Genomic DNA, 17473 nt, shown 5'->3' with positions numbered 1-17473 from the left:
GTTCTATTAGAAAGTTTTATAGATCATTTGGCCTTCCTTGAAAACAGCAAATGGACACAGTCTGTTCCTCTGATGTCAGTCAGCTAATAGGCACATCTGTATGTCTCTGTCACAAATGGGACCAAGTAACAGGACAATACCAGTATGTGTGTTGATGATGAATCAGGTCCAAGTAACAGGACAATACCAATATGTGTGTTGATGATGAATCAGCAGCGAGATAGTCAAAAACAAAGAATTGCATCTTTTGTAGAGGCTAAAGTTAGTTGTCTTGGATATTTGTGGTATAATATTAAGAAGGGACTTAGCAACAAAACGTCACATAGGGTAATTTTGGTAAAACATGAGGTACAAATAATCCCTTAAAAAAAGACAAGCAACACCTGCTGTTTATCAGTAGTAACATGAAATTATACATAGTTTTCTGTTGGGATTATTTGCTTATAATCAAATTAAATGTTCTCTTTAGAACCTTTGTGTTTTATGTGTGTTGATGGGAACTGAGGGTCCTTGGCAAGAAGGAGGGTCTACGGAAATAGCCCAAATGTAAAGGGATAGGGGAAAGAAAGCTAGAGAAAAACAGAACCTAAGGAAGAAGTAGATGCATTTCTTTTCTTTTTTTTTTTTAAACATCGTTATTGGAGTATAGTTGCTTTACAATGGTGTGTTAGTTTCTGCTTTATAGGAAAGTGAATCAGCTATACATACACATATATCCCCATATCTCCTCTCTCTTGCATCTCCCTCCCACCCTCCCAATCCCATTGCTCTAGGTTGTTACAAAGCACTGAGCTGATCTCCCTGTGCTATGTGGCTGCTTCCGACCAGCTATCTATTTTACATTTGGTAGTGTATATATATCCATACCACTCTCTTACTTCGTCCCAGCTTACCCTTCCCCCTCCCCGTGTCCTCAAGTCCATTCTCTACATCTGCAGCTTCATTCCTGTCCTGCCCCTATGTTCTTCATAACCTTTTTTTTTTTTGATTCCATATATAGGTGTTAGCATACGGTATTTGTTTTTCTCTTTCTGACTTACTTCACTCTGTATGACAGACTCTAGGTCCATCCACCTCACTACAAAAACTCAATTTCGTTCTTTTTATGGCTAAGTAATATTCCATTGTATATACGTGCCACATCTTCATTATCCATTCATCTGTTGATGGACACTTAGGTTGCTTCCATGTCCTGGCTATTGTAAATAGAGCTGCAATGAACATTGTGGTACATGACTCTTTTTGAATTATGGTTTTCTCAGGGTATATGCCCAGTAGTGGGATTGCTGGGTCGTATGGTAGTTCTATTTTTAGTTTTTTAAGGAACCTCCGTACTGTTCTCCATAGTGGCTGTATCAATTTACCTTCCCACCAACAGTGCGAGAGGGTTCCCTTTTCTCCACACCCTCTCCAGCATTTATTGTTTCTAGATTTTTTGATGATGGCCATTCTGAACAGTGTGAGGTGATACCTCATTGTAGTTTTGATTTGCATGTCTCTAATGAGTAGTGATGTTAAGCATCCTTTCATGTGTTTGTTGGCAATCTGTATATCTTCTTTGGAGAAATGACTATTTAAGTCTTCTGCCCATTTTTGGATTGGGTTAATTTTTTTTTCATATTGAGCTGCATGAGCTGCTTGTAAATTTTGGAGATTAATTCTTTGTCAGTTGCTTCATTTGCAAATATTTTCTCCCATTCGGAGGTTTGTCTTTTTGTCTTGTTTATGGTTTCCTTTTCTGTGCAAAAGCTTTGAAGTTTCATTAGGTCACATTTGTTTATTTTTATTTCCATTTCTCTAGGAGGTGGCTCAGAAAGGATCTTGCTGTGATTTATGTCAGAGAGTGTTCTGCCTTTGTTTTCCTCTAAGAGTTTGATAGTGTCTGGCCTTACATTTAGGTCTTTAATCCATTTTGAGTTTATTTTTGTGTATGGTGTTAGGGAGTGTTCTAATTTCATTCTTTTACATGTAGCTGTCCAGTTTTCCCAGCACCACTTATTGAAGAGGCTGTCTTTTCTCCATTGTATATTCTTGCCTCCTTTATCAAAGATAAGGTGACCATATGTGCGTGGGTTTATCTCTGGGCTTTCTATCCTGTTCCATTGATCTATATTTCCATTTTTGTGCTAGTACCATACTGTCTTGATTACTGTAGGTTTGTAGTATAGTCTGAAGTCAGGAGGCCTGATTCCTCCAGCTCCGTTTTTCTTTCTCAAGGTTGCTTTGGCTATTCGGGGTGTTTTTTGTTTCCATACAAATTGTGAGATTCTTTTGTTCTAGTTCTGTGAAAAATGCAGTGGTAGTTTGATAGGGATTGCATTGAACCTGTAGATTGCTTTGGGAAGTATAGTAATTTTCACAATGTTGATTCTTCCAATCCAAGAACATGGTATATCTCTCCATCTATTTGTATCATCTTTAATTTCTTTCATCAGTGTCTTATACTATTCTGTATACAGGTCTTTTGTCTCCTAAAGTAAGTTTATTCCTAGGTATTTTATTCTTTTTGTTGCAGTGGTAAATAGGAGTGTTTCCTTAACTTCTCTTTCAGAATTTTAACCATTACTGCATAGGAGTGAAAGAGATTTCTGTGCATTAATTTTGTATCCTGCTACTTCACCAGATTCATTGACTAGCTCTAGTAGTTTTCTGGTAGCATCTTTAGGATTCTCTATATATAGTATCATGTCATCTGCAAACAGTAACAATTTTACTTCTTCTTTTCCAATTTGGTTTCCTTTTATTTCTTTTTCTTCTCTGATTGCTCTGGCTAAAACTTCCAAAACTATGTTGAATAATAGTAGTGAGAGTGGGCAACCTTGTCTTGTTCTTGATCTTAGTGGAAATGGTTTCAGTTTTTCACCATTGAGAACGATGTTGGCTGTGGGTTTGTCATAATGGCCTTTATTATGTTGAGGAAAGTTCCCTCTGTACCTACTTTCTGGAGGGTTTTTATCATAAGTGGGTGTTGAATTTTGTCAAAAGCTTTATCTGCATCCATTGAGATGATCATATGGTTTTTCTCCTTGAATTTGTTAATATGGTTTATCACATTGATTGATTTGCATATACTGAAGAATCCTTGCATTCCTGGAATAAACCCCACTTGATCATGGTGTATGATCCTTTTAATGTGCTATTGGATTCTGTCTGCTAGTATTTTGTTGAGAATTTTTGCACCCATGTTCATCAGTGATATTGGCTTGTAGTTTTCATTCTTTGTGACGTCTTTGTCTGGTTTTGGTATCAGGGTAATGGTGGCCTCACAGAATGAATTTGGGAGTGTTCCTCCCTCTTTTATATTTTGGAAGAGCTTGAGAAGGATAGGTGTTAGCTCTTGTGTAAATTTTTGATAGAATTCACTTGTGAAGCCATCTGGTCCTGGGCTTTTTTTTGTTGGAAGATTTTTAATCACAATCTCAATTTCAGTGCTTGTGATTAGTCTGTTTATATTTTCTAATTCTTCCTTGTTCAGTCTTGGAAGGTTGTGTTTTTCTAAGAATTTGTCCATTTCTTCCAGGTTGTCCATTTAATTGGCATATAGTTGCTTGTAGTAGTCTCTCATGATCCTTTGTATTTCTGCAGTGTCAGTTGTTGCTTCTCCTTTTTCATTTCTAATTCTATTGATTTGAGTCTTCTCCCTTTTTTTCTTGATGAGTCTGGCTAATGGTTTATCAATTTTGTTTATCTTCCCAAAGAACCAGTTTTTAGTTTTATATCTTTGCTATTGTTTCCTTCATTTCTTTTCCATTTATTTCTGTTCTGATCTTTATGATTTCTTTCCTTCTGCTAACTTTGGGGTTTTATTGTTCTTCTTTCTCTAATTGCTTTAGTTGTAACATTAGGTTGTTTAATTGAGATGTTCCTTGTTTCCTGAGGTAAGATTGTATTGCTCTAAACTTCCCTCTTAGAACTGCTTTTGCTGCATCCCATAGGTTTTGGGTCATCATGTTCTCATTGTCATTTGTTTCTAGGTATTATTTGATTTCCTCTTTGATTTCTCCAGTGATCTCTTGGTTATTTAGTAGTGTATTGTTTAGCCTCCATGTGTTTGTATTTTTTACAGATTTTTTTCCTGTAATTGTTATCTAGTCTCATAGCGTTGTTTTCGGAAAAGATACTTGATACAATTTCAATTTTGTTAAATTTACCAAGGCTTGATTTGTGACCCAAGATATGATCTATCCTGGAGAATATTCCGTGAGCACTTGAGAAGAAAGTGCATTCTGTTGTTTTTGGATGGAATGTCCTATAAATATCAATGAAGTCCATCTGATCTAATGTATCATTTAAAGCTTGTGTTTCTTTTTTATTTTCATTTTGGATGATCTGTCCATTGGTGAAAGTGGGGTGTTAAAATCCCCTACTATTTTGTTACTGTCGATTTCCCCTTTTATGGCTGTTAGCATTTGCGTTATGTATTGAGGTGCTCCTATGTTGGGTGCATAAATATTTACAATTGTAATATTTGCTTCTTGGATTGATCCCTTGATCATTATGTAGTGTCCTTCTTTGTCTCTTGTAATAACCTTTATTTTAAAGTCCATTTTGTCTGAGATGAGAATTGCTACTCCAGCTTTCTTTTGATTTCCATTTGCATGGAATATCTTTTTACATCCCCTCACCTTCAGTCTGTATGTGTCCCTAGGTCTGAAGTGGGTCTCCTGTAGATAGCATATATACAGGTCTTGTTTTTGTATCCATTCAGCCAGTCTATGTCTTTTGGTTGGAGCATTTAATCCGTTTACATTTAAGGTAGTTATTGATATGTATGTTCCTATTCCCATTTTCTTAATTGTTTTGGGTTTGTTATTGTAGGTCTTTTCCTTCTCTTGTGTTTCCTGCCTAGAGAAGTTCCTTTAGCGTTTGTTGTAAAGCTGGTTTGGTGGTGCTGAATTCTCTTAGCTTTTGCTTGTCTGTAAAGGTTTTAATTCCTCTGTCAAATCTGAATTAGATCCTTGCTGGGTAGAGCAATCTTGGCTGTAGGTTTTTCTTTTTCATCACTTTAAATATGTCCTGCCAATCCCTTCTGGCTTGCATAGTTTCTGCTGAAAGATCAGCTGTTAACCTTATGGGGATTCCATTGTATGTTTTTTGTTGCTTTTCCCTTGCTGCTTTTAATATTTTTTCTTTGTATTTAATTTTTGATAGTTTGATTAATATGTGTCTTGGCATGTTTCTCCTTGGATTTATCTTGTCAGGGACTCTCTGCGCTTCCTAGACTTTTTTGGCTATTTCCTTTCCCTTATTAGGGAAGTTTTCAACTATAATCTCTTCAAATATTTTTTCAGTCCCTTTCTTTTTCTATTCTTCTTCTGGGACCCCTATAATTTGAATGTTGGTGCATTTAATGTTGTCCCAGAGGTCTCTGAGACTGTCCGCAATACTTTTCATTCTTTTTTCTTTATTCTGCTCTGTGGTAGTTATTTCCACTATTTTATCTTCCAGGTCACTTATCCGTTCTTCTGCCTCAGTTATTCTGCTATTGATTCCTTGTAGAGAATTTTTATTTTCATTTATTGTGTTGTTCATCTCTGTTTGTTTGCTCTTTAGTTCTTCTAGGTCTTTGTTAAATGTTTCTTGTATTTTTCCATTCTATTTCCAAGATTTTGAATCATCTTCACTATCATTACTCTGAATTATTTTTCAGATAGACTGCCTATTTCCTCTTCATTTGTTTAGTCTGCTGGGCTTTTACCTTGCTCCTTCATCTGCTGTGTATTTCTCTGTCTTCTCATTTTGCTTAACTTACTGTGTTTGGGGACTCCTTTTTGCAGGCTGCAGGTTCTTAGTTCCTGTTATTTTTGGTGTCTGCCCCCAGTGGGTAACTTTTGTTCAGTGGGTTTTGTAGGCTTCCTGGTGGAGGGGACTGGTGCCTGTGTTCTGGTGGATGAGGCTGGATCTTGTCTTTCTGGTGGGCGAGACCACGTCTGGTGGTGTGTATTGGGGTGTCTGTGACCTTATTATGATTTTAGGCAGCCTCTCTGCTAATGGGTGGGGTTGTGTTCCTGTCTTGCTAGTTGTTTGGCAGAGGGTGTCCAGCACTGTAGCTTGCTGGTTGTTGAGTGGAGCTGGGTCTTAGCGTTGAGATGGAGGTCTCTGGGAGAGCATTCGCTGTTTGATATTATATGGAGCTGGGAGGTCTCTGGTGGACCAAAGTCCTGAACTCAGCTCTCCCACCTTAGAAGCTCAGGCCTGACACCCACCCAGAGCACCAAGACCCTGTCGGCCACATGGCAAAGGTGTTGCGTGCAGTGCCAACTCTCTGGTTCCACAGAGTTAGATGCATTTCTAATAGGTTACAAGTCTGAAGAATGAATCTCCCTTAATTTGCTGATTGATACATTTTAAAATTAAGGTACCTGAAGATTTTGGCCCTAAGGTAAGAATATCACATTGAAAGGTGTAGAAAACTTTTTTTAACAGCAAAATCTGTGTTTTAGGAAAAAAAGAAACACTTGATAAAATGTAGCTAATATTTCTATAAGCTTCCCATTTTGCTAGAATATTTTGCTTGTTTGACACAGCAATTAAATGTTAAATTTTATCTAGACAAAGTTCGTGGAACTGAGAATTATTTTGCTTTCTATCAACCTACTTTCCCCAATATTTTGTAACAGCTACACCTGTTAGAACCTATTTCACTGCATGAGGTGGAAATGTTGGCTTTTAGCGGTGATCTGGGAAAAAAGGAATTGATGAAGAAAAGCAGTTGAAGTAACCACTGAAAAGGAAATAAAAGATAAATAGTAGCAGCAGAGCAACAGAACAACTATGCAGGGTGTCTGAGGACACTTGCTTTTATAATACACAGTTAAGGGACTCACAGGAGCATCCAGCTCTGCAAGCCATTATGTGTCATTAAGTCTGTTGCTTGGTAAAATGATGCCACAGTGACGTTTATGAAAAAAAGGGCCCTAAAAGGGAAACGACAAAATCTAGCTGGTATAGAAGGCAGAAATCTGCAGGAGGTAAAAATAGGAGGATCTGGCTAAGGTGGCCAGACTCAGCCCACCAATCTCGTCCCTGTTGAGTTACTTAATGAGATATATACAATCTGGCAATTTTATGATTTCCACTACATAGTTTTGGTGGGATGTTATCCAAATAGGGATAATTCCCATTCCTGGGAAATAGTATCTCATGTGGCTGACTGGCCATTTTCAGTCAGTGCAATGAATGGATCTCCCACCAGGAAAACTGAATTACTGTAGGGAGATAGCCCTCTTTACAGAACACTTGCACTCAGAAGCTTTTGTGTTCTTGAACTCTAAAGACACACGCTATCATACATGCCACTGCTGCTGGGCTAGAACCAAAGCAAATTAATTATGCCTTCCCCCAACACATGTCAGTTACTACCCTTGATGTAGTTTTGCTTTAGATTTGTGAGCAATGTTTTTGACTGATGGCCTTTTGAAACCCTATCTCCTTGCCTGAAAGGAGCTGCTAATCTAGTCTTGCATTTGTTTCTCTATTTTATATCCTGTTTTTAAACATCTCAGGCCCTGTTCTACATGCTTTACAAATATTCGCCATTTAATCCTTATAAGGACCTTCAGGTGGGGTGTATCATTATCCCCATTTTACAGATGGGGAAACTAAAGCACAGAAAAGTTAAGTAACTCGCTCAAGGTCACACAATTAGTAAATCATGAAGCTGGGATTTGAACTCAGGAAGTCTAGCTCCAGAATCCAAGCCTGACCACTGTCCACTGCCCTTTGCTTGTCTCTTCATTCCTTTCCTGTCTCTCTTTCATCACCACGCTTGATTGAGATGTTCTACCTTTATTATTTCAGCTAGAGCAATTTCATCAGCATGTTGTCTCTTGGCTTTTGGGCAGACTGGGAGGGTGGAGGTGAGATGTGAGATTGTGGCGAGACAGGAGCACATTAAGTTGGAAGGCCTGGAAGAGCCACGGTCACCATGTAACAATTACAGCAGATTTCTCTTCAGTGTGGAGTCAGAGGCCTGGATTCAAATCCTCGTGCCCCCACTTACTGACTCTGGGACCTTGCCTTTATTGCTTATGTCTTCATTTTACAGACTCCTTTTCTACAAATTGGAAATTGATTGTAGTGCTTACTCTGTAGGGTTGTCATGGGGATTGCAGGGGACAATCCTGGCACATAATAATTGTTCAGTAAACATTAGCTAGGATAGTGATTATTGTGATGGCTGTATCAATTTTAGGCACGATTTGTTACATAAGATCCAAGCATCAGAGAATAGGTCATGTTTAGTTTTCAGCTGAGGCCACACTCAGACCAAATTTTCTAGAAAAAGTTGGCATCTGATGGTGGTTTATTGATAAGGGAAATGGAAGACATATGATCTTAGGAGAAAGACTACTCTGCTTCTATATTTTAATTGTGAAAGGTCTCCCTCTACCATGTTGAGTTGGGGAATAAGTAATAATATTTGAAATTGGCATTGCAAAATGAGTCTCAAAAATGCCTGACACACAGTAGGTACTCAACAAATATTACCTTCTACTTATGTCGTATAACCCACACCCCCTGCTTGTCACTCTTATTTCTCACATCCCCAATCCTTGGTTCTAGTCAAGCCACAGTCACTGCATTCTTGTTCTCACCCTATGCCTTTGCTCACCTTAATATTCCTGCGTGGAATGCCCTCAGTTCTTCTTTCCACGCTTCCAGCTCCTACACATGCTCTCCCTGAAGCATTTCTGAGCCACACAAGCCTGCTTAGGGATGAAGGTGAATTGAGAGGAGGCACTGTGTAAGCAGGAACCGATTGTACAACCTTCCAGAGCCCCCAAGTTCAATTGTCCTTCCAGAAAGAACAGATGACAAGACATCAACAGTGAACCCAGAGGAACTTAAAGCAGATTGACTCAAAAATAGATTGTGTCCTTGCCCTGAAGACTCTTGACTATAGTTTTTCAGTGTCCTTCAGTCTTTAGAATCAGTGCCAGGGAAGAGAGGGGAGGGAGCTTAGAAGTAGACTGGGATTTAGTTCTAGTAGCAAATTTGATGATGGAGTCACAGGATGGGAGTACATTTACCATCTAGAATAAATTGATTGCCAGGGATTAGTCCAGAAGTCCAGAATCATAAATCACAGTAGGTTCTACAAAGAATACTTTTGCTCATGGGAATTTTGAAGACTGTGAAACTGAAATTCCATTGCCTATTGCCAATCAAATACTTTTTAGATACAAAATTTGTTCAGAAAAATTATCTAAAACTTGGAAATAAGGCAAAAGGATGACTGTGTGTCCTTTCAGTGACATACAGGAGCTTCTCCTCACAGGCCCATCCAAGGATTATTTAACTCTAGAGGGAAACATACCTTTGTTTGATTTACTGTTTGCTCTTGATTAGAGCCCAGCCTCTGAGAGGTTATATGATAACTTCAAACTTTTTTGGGGGGTCTGATTGAGATGTAAATAATTTCTGTCCGGTAAAATAGGTAACCCCAAAGTTTACATTTTTGTTGCTCTGTAGGACACAATACTTTTATATCAAGTTTCATAATCTTATTCCTGCATTCCTTCTTTCAGTTCCTGTGTATACTCCGTCTCTCACATTATCCTTTGAACCAGCTTTATTTTCTGATTAATGAGAGAAATAAGTCTGTGATATGTGCTCACTTTATATGAGAGTCACGTTTTTAACATTTAAAATATTATACTTTGATAAACCCTCATTTGAAAGTTGAAATTTTTATGGAGAAGTAGTGAGGCCTTTGAGAAAGAATTTTAAAAATAAAACTTAATATGAAAGTCTTTTTCTTCTTTTAGCAAGTTTGGAAGAATTAAAGAGCCGGAGCACCTAGTCACTAATGATAGAGAATAGGTCCAGACAGTGCTGTTCTGAATCATGCAAATGTGATCATCAGAAAGATGTACTAAGACTGAGATATTACATGACAAAGAGCTGAACTGAGTGATTTGCCAGCCAGATGCCCGCCCCTCCCCGCCAACCCTTAGTTTGGGTTCATTTAACTTTAAAGTCTGTGTCAGTTTTGAATTTAAAATAAACTATTACTTGACAATTCCTCTAACCTAAAAGAAACCCAGGAAAATGGATTAAGATGAAAATGCTGTAGCTCTTTTATTTTGCTTTCAGTACAACTGGTAATTTTCAGCAATTCTCTTGATTCCTTTCATTGTTTGCCATGTATCCACAGGCATACGTAAAGGCCAAAAACTTACTTTGAGATACTACTTTCTTTTGCTTTGAGAGATTTGACAGTTTTCGGTCGTATCTTTCCTGGCAAGCCTTTGGAAGAAACATTAGTGTTCCCCATAATTGAGATATGTTGGAGTTTGGGGCCTAGGACCAGTATAATGTGGTGGTGGAAAGTTCAGGCTCGCTGTGTATAGTGTCTAGGTTCAAATCCCAGCCCTACTATTCCCTAGATATACTCCAATTATTTAACCTCGCTAAGCCTCAGTTTCCTCACGTGTGAAATGGGGACAATAAGAGGACTTACCAAACAGAGTCCTTCTGAGGTGCTCGGCATAGTGGCTGGCAAACAGTAAGCATTCAATTAGTGGGAGCTATTATTATTTTGAAGGTAGGGAACATGGAAATGTGCAGATGTTTCCCATTTGTACGTGGTTCACATTTCGGGTATCTCTAACCATTTCCTCTCTTTCTCCTTCTTACCCAGTAGCACTGTAGTGAGAAATTAATAGGATTTTAATATTAATTTGTGTGTATCCAATAAAGTTTTTTTCCTATTTTATTGGAAAGCAAAACAAAAAAAATGAAAATCAGAAAAGTTAAATATTTCCTATTTCTGAAGGAGAGGATTGATTAAATTGCATTATTTCCCAGGAGTATATTCGTATTTTTTTCCCTTGCGGACAACAATGCTCCCTCAGTGCACCGCATTGGATTATTTGACTTTTTCTGCACCTTTAAGTCCAGTCATGGGGAGGAGGTCACGGCTCTCCCTTCATTCCTACAGCGGCAGTCTGGGTGTAACCTAACGCCGTAACATTCCATGAGACAGGAAAGAAACATCCACGTCAGTCATGATTTGAGCTGTGTTCCTATCCCTGGTTTCATCAAGTATGACAGCCTAATTATAAGGCTTCCTATACGAGTTACGTAGGCAACCAAGATCCTCTGCCTGCTTTCTCCTTCTGATGTGTGTCTCTTGTCTTGTAATGAAGTTCTTTACTGGTGTGTTCTTCATAGAATATGTTTATATGAGACTAATCTTTCCAGGGTCTCTGCATGATTTCACCCCAAATTTCCTAAAGTTGTCTAAGACAATCTACTTATAATGACAACTCCAGGGGCCATGGGTGGCATATAGTGGAGGAATTCTAAAGATGCTGGAGGAAGTGTTGGTGCTTAGTGTAAAGGTTAACTGTGGTAAGATGAACAACTGGATGAGAGCATTGAGGGCTGACAAGAATTCAGGTGAGAAGTCCTAGCTGGTTGGGGCAAGGAGTTTACTTAACTGCCAGCCCAACATGAGCCAGCAGTGTGATCCAGCTGGGGGCGCCTGAAGATGGAACAGACCCGGTCTATGATTTTGTGTTTCCTCTAGTTGAAGCTTAGCAGTCGTCCACTTGGGCTGTTGTATGGAATTTTCCGGCATTGAAATAGAGGAGATAAAGGTGAAATGATCTTGAAGATGCCTTACAACTGTAAGTTTGGATGCTGCTTTAGTTTCTTTTTCTCAATTTTTTTAAAGTATAATTTACCTCTAATGAAACATACAGATATTAAGTGTTTCATAGTGTTGATGAGTTTTGTTAAAGATATACACCCATGTTACTCCCTCCCGATTCAAGACATAGAGTACTTCCATTACCCCATAAAGTTCTTTGTACTCCTCTACAGTCAATGTCCCCTCTCTGTAGGTAATCACCATTCTGATTTCTATTAACACAGATTCTAGAACTTCATACAAAGGGAACCATATAGTATGCACTCATTTATATCTGGCTTGTTTCACATAACATAATGTTTTTGAGATCCATCCATGTTGTGTGTATCAGTGGTTCATCCTGTTTTATTGCTGAGTTGTATTCCATCATGTGCATATACCACAATTTGTTTATTCAGTCTCCTGTTGATGGACGTTTGAGTTGTTGGCTACTTCGAATAAAGCAGAATAAATATTCTTGTACAGATCTTTCGGTGGACATATGGTTTTGTTCCTTTAGAGTAAATACCTAGGAATGGAACTGCTCGATCATAGGATAGATGGATTTTCACTTTATAAGGAGCTGCCAAAAAGTTTTCCAAAGTAATTGTACCATTTAACGCTGCCAGCAGCCATGTATTGAGAGTTCCAAGTGCACCACAATCTGGCCACTCTGTTTTTCTTTTCATCATAGGCGTTCATTTCCCTTGGGTGTGTTCCTAAGGAAACCATAGAGATGATCACTGTTACTAGCAAAGGTTCACTTGAAAGTTAGCCTAAGCTAATAGGAAAAACCAGAAAACAGCATGCATTGATCACATTGGACTTGACTTTTGATTAAGGATTAGAATAAATCATGTGATTTACAAATAATCATGGCTGGGGGAAACATGCTTGTTAGTTTGTCATTTCCTCATAGCTCCTTATATGGCCAGAAAGCTCTCCTTTCTGGTGTTTTTATATTAAGAACTTTGACAGTTGTCCTGTCAGGACAGGACAGTTTGTCCTCTTATCAGGAGGAAAGCAGTAATTTGCTCATCCATCAAATTTTGAGGTACTTTTGGAAAAGGAATCCCTGGAAAAATGGTGGTTGGTGTTAGGGGCTCTAGGAATGAAAAAGCAGGGTTGGACAAAATATCATGGATCTAGTATATATGGAAGAAAATGTTGGGTAAGGTGGCTCTCTTTTTTCTTTTTTTCTTAATTTATTGAAGTATTGTTGACTTACAACATTAGTTTCAGGTGTACAACATAGTGATCATAGTGATTCAGTATTTTTATAGATTACAAACCATGCAAAGTTGCTTTAAAATATTGACTATACTCCCTGTGCTGTACATTACATCCCTATGATTTATTTATTTTATAGGGTGGCAGTTGGTACCTCTTAATCCCCTTCACCTTTTTGCCCCTCTCCCACCCATCTTCCCTGTGGTAATCACTAGTTTCTTCTCTGTGTCTGTGAGCCTGTTTCTGTTTTGTTATATTTGTCTGTTTGTTTTGTTTTTTAGATTCCACATATTAGTGAAAACACATAGCACACAAGGGTTCCCTTTTATCCACATCCTCGCCAACACTTGTTATTTCTTGTATCTTTCACGATAGCCATTCTGACAGGTTTTAGGTGAGATCTCATTGTGATTTTGATTTGCATTTTTTTGATTATTAGGGATGTTGTTATTGAGCGTTTTTTCTTGTGCTGGCCTTCTGTATGTTTTCTTTGGAAAAATGCCTCTTCAGGTCCTCTGCCCAGTTTTTTGTTTTGTTTTGTTTTTTAATAAATTTATTTATTTTTGGCTGTGTTGAGTCTTCGTTGCTGAGTGCGGGCTCTCTCTAGTTGCAGTGAGCGGGGGCTACTCTTCGTGTGGTGTGCAGGCGTCTCATTGCGGTGGCTTCTCTTGTTGTGGGGCATGGGCTTTAGGCTTGTGGGCTTCAGTAGTTGTGGCACATGGGCTTAGTAGTTGTAGCTCACAGGCTCTAGAGCGCAGGCTCAGTAGTCGTGGCTCAAGGGCTTAGTTGCTCCGAGGCATGTGGGATCTTCCCAGACCAGGGCTCGAACCCATGTCCCCTGCATTGGCAGGCGGATTCTTAACCACTGCACCACCAGGGAAGTCCCCCCTCTGCCCAGTTTTTAATCTGGTTGTTTGGTTTCTTGATATTGAGTTCTATGAGTTCTCTATATATTTTGGATATTAACCCCTTATCTGACATATTATTTGCAAATATCTTCTCCCATTCAGTAGGTTGCCTTTCTATTTTGTTGATGGTTTCCTTTTTTTTTTTACTGTGCCAAAGTTTTTTAGTTTGACTAGGTCCTATTTGTTTATTTTTGCTTTTGTTGTAGGGCAGCTCTCTTGTGAGTAAAGAAGTATTTTGCGTGGTAGATTAATAATGTGCTATCATTTACTAAATGGTCACTGTACGCCGGGCACTGGACTAAGTATTTTCATATATTCTTTTAATTTTTGCAACAACCTTACAAAATAGACATTAATTTCCCAGTATTATGGAAGAGAAAAGTGAAGTTCATAGAGGTTAAATAACTTACCCAAAGACACAACTATTACATAGTAGAGCTGTGTAATGGCTCTACTATTTGAACCTAACAGTGCCATGGCTGAGCTATACTTTGGTAAGAAAGTTGAACTGGATGGTCACATGGAAAAAAGTACGTGTGTGTGTGTGGTGTGTGTGTGTGTGTGTGTGTGTGTGTGTGTTATAGGATGACCAGAGTCTTTCCAACATAAAAATAAATATCACTAGGATAAAATTCCATGGGAGACATGGAATGGAAATATGAGATTAAGGAGGAAAAGAAATATTGTAAAATTTCTTTGTATATTAAAAAAAGAATGATGATAGGTATCACATGGTATTTAGATTCTGTTGGATACATATATATATTTTTTAACATCTTTATTGGAGTATAATGGCTTTACAATGGTGTGTTAGTTTCTGCTTTATAACAAAGTGAATCAGCTATACATATACATATATCCCCATATCTCTTCCCTCTTGCATCTCCCTCCCTCCCACCCTCCCTATCGCACCCCTCTAGGTGGTCACAGAGCACCGAGCTGATCTCCCCGTGCTATACGGCTGCTTCCCACTAGCTATCTACCTTACGTTTGATAGTGTATATATGTCCATGCCACTCTCTCACTTTGTCCCAGCTTACCCTTCCCCCTCCCCTTATCCTCAAGTCCATTCTCTAGTAGGTGTGCATGTTTATTCCCATCTTGCCCCTAGGTTCTTCATGACCATTTTTTTTTAGATTCCATATATATATATATGTGTGTTAGCATGTGGTATTTATTTTTCTCTTTCTGACTTACTTCACTCTGTATGACAGTCTCTAGGTCCATCCACCTCACTACAAATAACTCAGTTTCATTCCTTTTTATGGCTGAGTAATATTCCATTGTATATATGTGCCACATCTTCTTTATCCATTCATCTGTTGATGGATGTTGGATATATTTAAATAAATGACATATCTGCTTTAATTTAAAATGTCCATATTTAGAATGCTTTGGTAATTCTAACCTTTATAAATATTTAAATTTATGATGAAAAATGTGAGATGTCAACTTAAAAATGGGTGAGGAAGTTACATGGTTTTCAAACTTCTTTTAAGCAACATGGTAGTTAAATTTTGAACATCATGACTTGTGAAGGGTAGGGGTCCTGACTACTTAGTCACTTTTTAATCCTTGCACTTAATACAGTACCCAGAATATACAAAATTCTCAATCTGCATCTGGGGAATGAAGATGCAAGGACAGTGATGCATTGTGAGAGGCTGTGCACAAAAGGCGCAGGGCTGCAGAGAAGACTTCATCAGGACCAGTGCACAGAACTATCCAGCCTTCCAGCTTCATTTCCTCTGCTCAGAAAATAGCGTTCTAAAAGGGTTACCTGATGCCAGTAGACTGAAATAATTTTTTTTTTTTTTTTTTTTTTTTTTGCGGTACGCGGGCCTCTCACTGTTGTGGCCTCTCCGGTTGCAGAGCACAGGCTCCGGACGCGCAGGCTTAGCGGCCATGGCTCACGGGCCCAGCCGCTCCGCGGCATGTGGGATCTTCCCGGACTGGGGCACGAACCCGCGTCCCCTGCATTGGCAGGCGGACTCTCAACCACTGCGCCACCAGGGAAGCCCGACTGAAATAATTTTAATGATGATAATTGTTGTGATCATGGTAGTTTACAGCTGAGAAACCCTCTATAGAGATCAGTTCATTATTATCCTGGATGGGGGAGTATGGCCTCTCCTTTCTTTTTTTTTTTAATTTTGAGATTTAATTGACATAGAACATTATATTAGTTTCAGGTGTACAATATAATGATTTGATACTTGTATATATTTGAAATGATCACCACAATAAGTCTAGTTAACATCCATCACCATCCATAGTTGACAGAATTTTTTTCTTGTGGTGAGAATTTTTTTTTTTTTTTTTTTTTGCGGTACGCGGGCCTCTCACTGTTGTGGCCTCTCCCGTTACGGAGCACAGCCTCCGGACGCGCAGGCTCAGCGGCCATGGCTCACGGGCCCAGCTGCTCCGCGGCATGTGCGTTCTTCCCGGACCGGGGCACAAACCCGTGTCCCCTGCATCGGCAGGCGGACTCCCAACCACTGCGCCACCAGGGAAGCGCTGTGGTGAGAATTTTTAAGATATATTCTTTTAGCAACTTTCAAATATACAATACAGTATTATTAACTATAGTCACTGTGCTGTACATTACATCCCCAGGGCTTATTTATATTATAACTGGAAGTTTGTACATACGTATTGACCCCCTTCACCTATTTTGCCCACCTCCACCTTTGGCAACCACCAATCTGTTCTCTGTATCTATGGGTTTGGTTTTTTTAGATTCTACCTTTAAGTGAGATCATACCGTTATTTGTCCTTCTCTGTCTGACCTATTTCACTTAGCATAATGCCCTCAAGGCCCATCTGTGGTGGAAAACGGCAAGGTTTCCCTTTTATATGGCTGAATAATTTTCCGTTGTGTTTATATACCACAGCTTTATCCATTCATCCATCAATGGACACTTAGATTGCTTCCACATCTTGGTTATTGTAAATAATGCTGCAATGAACACAGAGGTGCAGATATCTTTTTGAGTTAGTGTTTTGGTTTTCTTCAGATAAATAACCCAGAAGTGGAACTACTGGATCGTGTGATAGTTCTATTTACATTTCCTTTATATATTTTGGTTCCCATTGGCTATGGGCTTTCATCAAGTTGATTTCTCTGCCTCAAACAATGCTACATGGCTTGTGCAAGGGTCAACAATTTGGTGAAGGAGGTAAGGACTGGGGCAGGAAGGAGAGAAAAGGACTTTCCAGCTAAAGTATTCTTTACTCATAAGACTGTTATGAGTGCAGCATAGGGTCATCGATTTCTATCCATACTGGGGACAAGTGGAATTTCTTTGTGGTTCATCCATCTGTCCATTCATTTAATAAACATATATTAAACGCTCACTTTGTGCAAGATCTTGGAATAGAGAGGTAAATCATACCCACAGTGACACTTTGGAAGAGGGAAGCAGATCAGTAAGTAAATGCATATAAATGGAGAGAGCCTGTTTTCACCTTACAACCTCCCAGCCCTGAGTTAAATGCTTTTGCCATTTTCATCAGAAGGAGGGAGAACACAAGCTCAGAGCCTTCCGTTTCCTCACCCACTCAAGTGAATCGAGAAGGGTCTCAGCATTCTCTAAATGATGTGCTGTCCAAACGTATAAGCCGAGGAATGGGGTAAAACTCAGTGGAATTAATGTGAGCTGGGTTCCTGGACTTTTTCCATTTGCTTTAAAAGGTC

The sequence above is a fragment of the Tursiops truncatus genome, chromosome X, assembly GCF_011762595.2.
Source record: "Tursiops truncatus isolate mTurTru1 chromosome X, mTurTru1.mat.Y, whole genome shotgun sequence".
In the NCBI taxonomy this organism is placed as follows: Eukaryota; Metazoa; Chordata; class Mammalia; order Artiodactyla; family Delphinidae; genus Tursiops; species Tursiops truncatus.
This window is presented reverse-complemented; position numbering follows the sequence as displayed.